General features: G+C 34.2%; 1 non-coding gene across 1 annotated transcript; it reads left to right on the top strand.

The window, feature by feature from the left end:
- The first annotated feature begins 8,916 nt into the window (after positions 1-8,916).
- Positions 8,917-9,023, top strand: LOC131180405 (small nucleolar RNA R71). Its single transcript, XR_009149180.1, has one exon. It is a non-coding gene; the product is annotated as a small nucleolar RNA R71 (small nucleolar RNA).
- The last annotated feature ends 263 nt before the right edge of the window (positions 9,024-9,286 follow it).

The following is a 9,286-nucleotide window of genomic DNA, read 5'->3' as shown; positions in this document are numbered from 1 at the left end:
CCATACCTCGACCAATTTGTTGTGGTATTCATAGATGATAGATTGGTCTATTCGAGTAGTGTAGAAGAGCATGATAGACATCTGCAAATTGTACTGCAAACTTTGAGGGAGAAATAGCTATATGCTAAATTGTCGAAATGTGAATTTTGGCTGAAAGAAATATCTTTCTTAGGGCATGTAGTATCAGTAGAGGGCATCAAGGTAGATCCAAGTAAGATTGAAGCTGTCCTTAATTAGAAGCCACCCAGAAATATCACGAAGATTCGTAGTTTTAAAGGGATATCACAGTTTAGCTGGATACTACCATCGATTTGTAAAGGGATTTTCCATGTTGGTGTTACGGTGTCCGCAAGTGCACGGGTCACAGTAGTATAGTTTTAAAAATTGATATCGATCCCACAGGGAATTGTGCTTAAATTGGAAATAAAAGTATAAGCAAATTAGAATGACAAAAATTAAAAGATATTAAAAATAAAATCTAAAAATTAAAATTAAGACAAAAATTAAAGATGTAAAATGAAATTTGGAATTAAAATTGGTATTTGAGGAATTAAAACTAGATCAATCAATTAACTAAAATTAATTAAACTAGATTACCCAAAAAATTAATTTGAAATATCTATTTATGAAATTGAGAGAAATTAAATCTAAATTCAATAAAAATAAAAATAAAGTGATTATAGAAATTGGATTTAAATTGGATTTAAATTTAAATTGCTATTTATGAGGTTTGGAGGATTTATATCTAATTTCAATGAAAAATAAATTGATTCTAGAGATTGGATTTTCAATATTGTTTGCATGTGGTTTTTCCCTAATTTAGCCAAACACATGAGAATTGCAATTTTGAGGGAAATCAATTCTTAAATTTTTGAAACCTTTTTCAAGCATCTCAAAATTGGTTTTCATTAAATCAAACCCTGTTTTCACGGTATTTCAAATCTAACAAACACCCAATTAATGCTCTAATTGATTTTTGGAAAGTTCCCCTTAATCTTGTTAGCTTATTTCTAACACCAAGAAAATAAAGTTTATTGCAAGATTATCCATCCCCAATATTCACTTTTCAGTCCATCTATTAAGGATTAAAACTTAACTTAATGAGGGCCCATTCATCAAGCAAGGAAATAAGCACACAAGCAATAAATCAAAATATAACAATCTTCATTTAAATGGCTAAATCAGTTCAAAACCACAAAACAAATCAATATTTACAAACCCATCTCTAGAATCTCAATCAACTACTCACAAATCATTGTTTAAAGACAAACCCAAATGAAGAAATGAAGAAATAATGGAAATGTAAGCTAAAAGGGTAGAAAAACCAAGAAATTTGCAGCAGGATCTCTGAGAAAAGTGCGTAAACTTGATCCTTGCTTCTTTGGAAGAAGATGCAGAAGATGCTCCTCCCTTTCCCTCTTTCTATCTTTCTAAAAATGCCTCCCTTGCTCTCTTTCTATCTTTCTAAAAATGCCTCCCTTGCTCTCTATGCTCTCTATATCCCAAGAAAGTGATAAAATGGGTCTTTATATAGGCTAAGGGATTGTTCTAGAATGGGTAAAAGGGAAGGATCTAGAAAAAGTGAGGTAAAAAGGTGGAGTAACGGAAATGCCACGTCAAAAAATTTTCCAAGAAAACGACATAAGCCGAGTCGGTTGTGTCATGGTTGTGTCGCTCTCGCCATTTTTTCTCAACTTCAAAATTTTTTTGCAATTCGATTTTAATCTCCTCCAAATGGCTACTCGATCAAAATACATCAAATTTCTCCATTTAACCTACAAAACAAATAAATTCCAAAAATTAAACTAAGAAATGTGAAAATTGTAAAATTGACTAAATATATACTAATATCTAAAATAATAGCTATGAATAAGGGTAAATTATGTGCAAAAATTACTCCTAAATGATGATATAAAATGCATGCATCAAATTCCCCCATACTCAAACTCTTGCTTGTCCTCAAGCAAAATTTCATTAAAACTCATTTGGAAGGGAATAGAATCAGTCTTTGAAAACACAAAATTCACTAATCCAAACCACCAACTTACCTCTAGACACCAACATTCCAAATACCCACCAAAGAAAAGCACAAAGAATGAAGCAAGCACTCTCAACTATTACAGAATAGCTAAGAATTAACCAATCAACCCAAGCAACAAATACCAACCAACTACAAGAGTCAATTGTGCCAAAACAAACCTAAATGAAATAGATAGCCAATGTGTCTCAAATAGATGGTGAGTAATGTATGGAAGATTATATTGCCAAACCCATATGCAAGCATAAAAGATCTAACTCTACTAATGTAACAAGCATTTTTCAAAGAATCATTAGGTCTTTTTAAGGGTTGTAATGGGGTCTAATATGGTAAAATTGTGGTTAACAAAGAAAGGGAATAAGGTAAACAAAATATGAGAATAATATTAATCATGAAACTCAAAGTGCATCCAAAATTTTTTTTTTTTTTTTTTTTTATATCAAGAGGAAAGAAATTCACAATGAATCTCAAGTGCTATCACAATGATTATACAAAGGGACTATTTTTTTATGCTTATTTTATTTTATTTTATTTTGATTTTGTATGTGTCCCTATTTCATGTCACACCCAAAATTACCTTTGGGATATTTTGGTGACCTTTTCAACTTTTGACAATTACTCTAGCACTTTTCAAGATGTTTCAATCCTCCGAGATTTTTTTTTTTTATTTTTTTATTTTTTTTATTTTTTATTTTTATTTTTATATCATTATCATTTTTTTATGCACTTAATTGCTAAAATACTATTCTCATAGATAGGTGGTAGTGTTTAGGTTTAATGGCTAGGTAAATGATTTGGGTTCCAAAGAAATTAGGAGATTAAGGTTCAAGGGGGTTTGCAAGGGTTAAAATGAAATTGAGGTAGGTTAAGGCTAAATGTGAGGTTTAAAATATGAAGGAATGCCTAAATCATATTCTTATCAAATGCAAGTTAAAAATTTCGCTTTGAAAGATCTAAGATGCTTGTTCTAGGAATGGTGAGACGACAATGACCATTTTCTTCCTTAAAGGCTTATCCAGACACTAGCACTGCATACCTAAATTGATATATTAATTTTCAGCTATTAAGTAAGAGAAAGAATAATGCTTAAGACTTTGTACCCAGCTGGAACTTTCATTCCACTAACCATCTAAAGGCAAGCTGGATTGCTTGAATAAGTGGCTTATGGAATTCAAAGACTGGTTTAAAAATTCAAAAATTTTAAATGAGTGAATGATATGCATGAGTGTAAATGTATAGTCAACCTAATTGCAACTAAGTATGCGTAACTAAGTATATGAGGCTATATGCAAGTGTATATACGTAGTAATGAATGTGTCACTATATGCAAATGAAAAAGGAAAAATAATTTTTGCAAAAAATTTACCCTCTCCCCCATACTCAGAATGAACATTGTCCTCAATGTTAGAAGAGTGCATGGAATGGGATAATGTGCAGAAAATGGGTAGATCATATGTGCATAAAGAATTATTACCCTGTTGCATAAGCGATAGCACAACTTGTGTTGACAGTGACACAAGCTGAGATGAGAATTGTTACCTCATTGAAGTGCAGCCAATTTAATTAGATAAAATTTGGATAATTCTGCACTCATTGCAAAAGAAACAGTGCAATGGAATCCATTAATTAAATCGATTAATCTCAAAAATTTGGAATAGGGAAGTTAAGCTCAAAAATATAGCCATCAAGTGTAAATCCGAAGTAGCACATAAAAGCAAGTGAGCAATGTACTAAAAATATAAAAGAAAAATATATTTTATGAGGAACTAAAAAAAACTGAATAAGTAAATGGTTCAAGTAAAATAAAAACAACACAAGCAAAATAAGTTCAAAATATGAAGTAATTAAGCAATGAAATTAAAGATATGAAATGTTTTTTTTTTTTTTTTTTTTTTTTTATATGCTCATTTGCTTGCAATGCATTGTATCCCATCTGCACAAGGAAATTAGAACAATGTTAAACTCTGAATAAGGAGTATATAAAAAAAAAAACTTAAAACAAATGAAAGAAAAATTGAGAGTTATGCACAAAAATGCTAAGTTTAGGTCTTTAGCTTGACCATACTTACTCAAAATTTCATGGAGAATGAGAAAGATAGCAAGTTGCTATTTTCTCAATTGGCTCACCGGCTAAATAATGCCTCAACCTTTGTCCATTTACCTTGAAATTACCAGATTTTTCACCAAAAATTTCCACAGCACCATGAGGTAAAACTTTCACAATTTTGAATGGACCTGACCACCTTGATTTTAATTTTCCTGGAAAAAATTTTAACCTTGAATTGAATAAGAGAACCAAATCTCCTTCTTTTAAGTCCTTTTTCTTGATATGCTTATCATGCCATTTTTTAGTTCTTTCTTTATAGATCCTAGCATTTTCATAAGCATCAAGTCTCAATTCTTCAAATTAATCAAGTTGCAAAATTCTTTTATGTCAAGAAGCTTGCAAATCAAAATAGATTGCTCTAATGGCCCAATAAGCTTTGTGTTCTAATTCTACGGGCAAATGGCATGATTTCCCAAAAACTAACCTATAAGGTGTAGTTCCTATGGGGTTTTAAATGCTGTTCTATATGCCCAAAGAGTGTCATCTAATTTAAGGGACCAATCTTTTACGGACTTATTGTGATTTTCTCTAAGATTTGCTTGATTTCTCTATTTGTGATTTCTACTTGGCCATTTGCTTGAGGGTGATATGGTGTGGCAATCCTATGCTTTACCCCATATTTTCTCATCAATTTTTCAAATTGGTGGTTGCAAAAATGGCTACCACCATCACCGATTATGGCACGTGGGGCACCAAACACAGTCAAAACAAATTTTTTCAGAAATTTTACCACAACTTTTGCATCATTGGTAGGTGTAGCTATAGCTTCTACCCATTTAGATACATAGTCCACCCCTACCAAGATATATTTATTCCCATATGAAGATGGAAATGGCCCCATGAAATCAATTCCCCACACATCAAATAATTCAACTTCTAATATGGACTGTTGGGGCATCTCATCTCTCTTGGAAATGTTGCCTACCCTTTGGCACCTATCACACTTGCTTACAAAGTCTCTCACATGTTTAAACATTTTAGGCCAATAGAAACTTGATGTCAAGACTTTTTCAACAGTTTTTGAGACACTAAAATGACCACCATATTCAGAGGAATGACAATGGTAAATAACATCATGCATTTCTTCCTCTGGTATACATCTTCTAATTATTCCATCATTGCATCTCCTAAACAAAAGCGGTTCTTCCCAAGAATAAAATTTAACATCATGCAAGAATCTTTTCTTTTGTTGCCAAGATAAATCAGGTGGCAAGACACCACAAGACAAGAAATTCACAATATCAGCAAACCATGGAAGTGCAGAATTCAACACATACAACTGCTCATTCATGAAAAATTCATCAATTGGCACAATTTCATCATCTTTATTTTCAGTTTTCATCCTAGAAAGGTGATCAGCCACCACATTCTCAACACCCTTTTTATCTCTTATTTCCAAATCAAATTCTTGAAGTAATAAAATCCATCTAATCAACCTAGATTTAGCTTCTTTCTTGCTCATTAAGTACTTTATTGCTGCATGATCAGTGAAAACAATTACCTTTGAGTTGACCAAATAAGAACGAAATTTATTGAGTGCAAATACTACCGCAAGGAACTCCTTTTCAGTTGTGGCGTAATTGACTTGAGCTTCATCAAGGGTTCGGCTTGCATAGTAAATGGCATAAGGTTTTCTATCTTTTATTTGTGAGGCGGCTCAACAGCAAACTCACTTGCATCACACATAATTTCGAATGGCAAAGTCCAATCTGGGGGTTGCATGATAGGAGCTGTTGTTAATGCCGTCTTTAACCTGCAAAAAGCAACCATACAATCTTGATTAAAATCAAATTTAACATCATGATTCAAAAGATTTGTTAAGGGTTTAGCAAGTTTAGAAAAATCCTGAATAAATCGCCGGTAAAACCAAAGATGTCCAAGGAAACTCCGCACTCCTTTGTGATGGTTGGAGGGCATTTTTCAATAATTTATATTTTTGCTCTATCCACTTCAATTCCCCTTTTTGAGATTAAATGCCATAAAAAGATTACCTCTTTGACCATAAAGTGGCATTTCTCCCAATTCAACACCAAATCATTATCAGCACATCTCTGCAAGATTTTAGACAAATTAGTCAAGCATGAATCAAAATTAGTTCCATATACTGAAAAGTCATCCATGAAGACCTCCATAATTTCTTCAATAAAATCAGAAAAAATAGCCATCATGCACCTTTGAAATGTGCCAGGCGCATTACACAATCCGAATGGCATCCTTCGATATGCAAAGGTGCCATAGGGACATGTAAAGGTAGTTTTTCTTGGTCATCGAGATGTATTGGAATTTGAAAGAAACCAGAATATCCATCTAAGTAACAAAAGAATGAATGCTTGGCTAATCTCTCTAACATTTGATCCATAAAAGGAAGAGGAAAATGGTCTTTTCTTGTGGCATTGTTCAACTTCCTATAGTCTATGCACATTCTCCAACTTTATGTGATTCTAGTGGGTATCAATTCATTATTTTCATTTTTAACAACTGTCACCCCACCTTTCTTTGGTACAACATGCACAGGACTAACCCACTCCTTTATCGGAAATAGGGTAAATAATTCCAGCAGCTAGTAATTTTAGGATTTCCTTTTTCACAACATCCTTCATTGTAGGATTCAATCTTCTTTGATGTTCAATGGAAGGTTTACTATTTGGATCAAGGAAAATCCTATGCATACAAACTGTTGGACTAATTCCTTTTATATCATCAATTGCATAACCCAAAACTCTTCTATATTCTCTCAATACTCTCAACAATTTGTCATTCTCAATATTAGTCAAACATGCATTAATTATAACAGGATATGTTTCATTGGGTCCAAGAAAAGCATACCTGAGGTTGGAAGGAAGAGGTTTAAGATCTACCTTTGGGGCATCCTCTACCTTTAATGATGGTGGTTTGATCTCCAAATTTTGCACTCCTTCAAGTTGAAAAATTGTGGCTTCAGGATGTGGTGGAGAGCTTTCCAAGTATTGCGCAAAAATAGCCATGTTATCATCATCAATGCTCCCACCATGGACTAAGCAATTTTCAAGTGGGTCTTGTGGATAGCTTTTTCTGAAATGCTCTTGAACAATCTCATCAATAATGTCTACCCATAAACAAGACTCAACTTCTTCATGTTTTCTTTTCATGGCTGGATTGATGTTGAATATCATTTGATCATCTCCCAATCTAAGTGTCAATTGCTCACCCTTTACATCAATTAATGCACCAGCTGTTGCCAAAAAGGGTCTTCCCAATAAGATAGGAACTTTTGTGTCTTCTTCCATATCCAAAATGACAAAGTCCACCGGAATGTAAAATTTTCCAACCTTGATAGGCACATTTTCAAGAATGCCTTCCGGATACTTAATTGAACGGTCAGCCAATGAGAGATACATGTTTGTGGGCTTCAACTCTCAGATATTCAATTTTCATATATTGAAAGAGGCATTAGGTGACACTAGCTCCAAGGTCACATAAGGCATTTGCCACCTGATTATCACCAATATGACAAGGAATGGAAAACACACCGGATCTTTGAGTTTGGGAGGTAACTTCTTACGGATTATAGCAGCATTGCTCTCCCAAATTGATGGTGTCATAATCTTCTAGCCTTCTCTTGTTGGAAAGAATCTCCTTCAAAAACTTGGCATAACTTCGGCATTTGGGATAGTGCCTCGATGAATGGCACATTGATATACAATTTTTAGCACTTCAAGGAACTTGCCAAATTGATTGTCTAGTTTGTGCTTGATGAATCTTTGAGGGTAGGGAAGGGTGGGTTTGTAAGGTTCAGGTGGGATGTATGGTTTCTCTCCCTCATCTTGCTCACTTTTGCTTTCTTCTTCTTTTTCATTTTCTTGCTCTCAACCGAATTTTCTTCTTTTGTGCTTTCTTTTCTTCTCTCTTGTTTTCACTCTCTTGACCTACTTTCTTACCACTTCTCAAGGTCACCAACTTACATTGTTCATGAGGGTTTTGTGGTTGGCTAGGTAGTTTCCCATAGGAATTGCTTCTGATGAGCTTGCTTGTTGCGCCAATTGAGTCTCCAACATGCGGTTGTGGACTTGTAATTGATCCATGGTTTGTCTCATGTGTTGCATTTCTTCCTCCAATTTGCTATTCATCTTGCTTTGTTCAGCAAAAAATTTCTCCATCATGTTCTCCAAGGATGGCTTCGGTTCATGGGATGGAAGGGATTGTTGTGCTCTTGCTTGATATCCAGGTGGTGGCTGCCTTATGGGCTGAAATTGAGGCTGAAATTGAGGCTTGTTCTGCTGCATAAACTGCTGGTTATGAGCATAATTTGAGCTTTGGCCTTGTTGAGCAAAAGTTGCTTGTGGTCTCCATGTTGAGTTGTTCATATTAGAATAAGAATTTCCCATAGGTTTTTGTTGATAACCTCCTGCATAAGCAGCTTGCTCTTGCAAATAATCATCACCATAAGAAGAATAATTAACTCCACAACTTTGAGTTCCATTTGTGAAGGCAACTTGTTGCATAGTTGTAGGAGTTGAGGTTGTTGCCTTTGTGCAAAAATCACTAAGAAGCTGAGTCAACTGATCAAATTTTGCATTCATGTAGTTAACTGAGTCAAGTTCATAGATCCCAGCTTTCTTTGGCTCAAGTGCTCTAGGATTTCCCCATAAATGGGTATTATGAGCAATCTTCTCTAATAGATCATAGCATTCTTCACTTGTCATTCTCATGAAATCTCCTCCTTGTGAATCAATTGTGTTTCTTATGGTGGAGTAACTCAGTGTAGAAATTCTGAACAATCATCCATTTGGGTATTTCATGATGAGGACATTGCCTTTCAAGCTCCTTAAATCTCATCCAAGATTCATACAAAGTTTCATCATCTCTTGGTTTAAAAGCTACCATCAAATTCCTCAAATGAGTAGTTTTCCCAGGTGGGAAAAATTGAGATAGAAAAGCTTGAGATATTGCTCCCAAGTAGCTATAATAGCTTGTGGGAGTGAGTCATACCACTCCAATCTTTGAATCCGAAGAGAAAATGGAAATAATGTGAGCGAATAACTTCATCGAAACTCCAGTTGTCTTTGTGTACCACATATCATCAAAAATTTCTTCAAATGAGAATGAGGATTTTCAAGTGGGCTACCTCCAAATTGTGAATTGAACCATTTGAATAAGACCGA

The sequence above is a fragment of the Hevea brasiliensis genome, chromosome 5 (assembly GCF_030052815.1).
Source record: "Hevea brasiliensis isolate MT/VB/25A 57/8 chromosome 5, ASM3005281v1, whole genome shotgun sequence".
Lineage (NCBI taxonomy): Eukaryota > Viridiplantae > Streptophyta > Magnoliopsida > Malpighiales > Euphorbiaceae > Hevea > Hevea brasiliensis.
The sequence above is the reverse complement of the archived record's forward strand: the minus strand, read 5'-3'. Positions and strand labels throughout refer to the sequence as shown.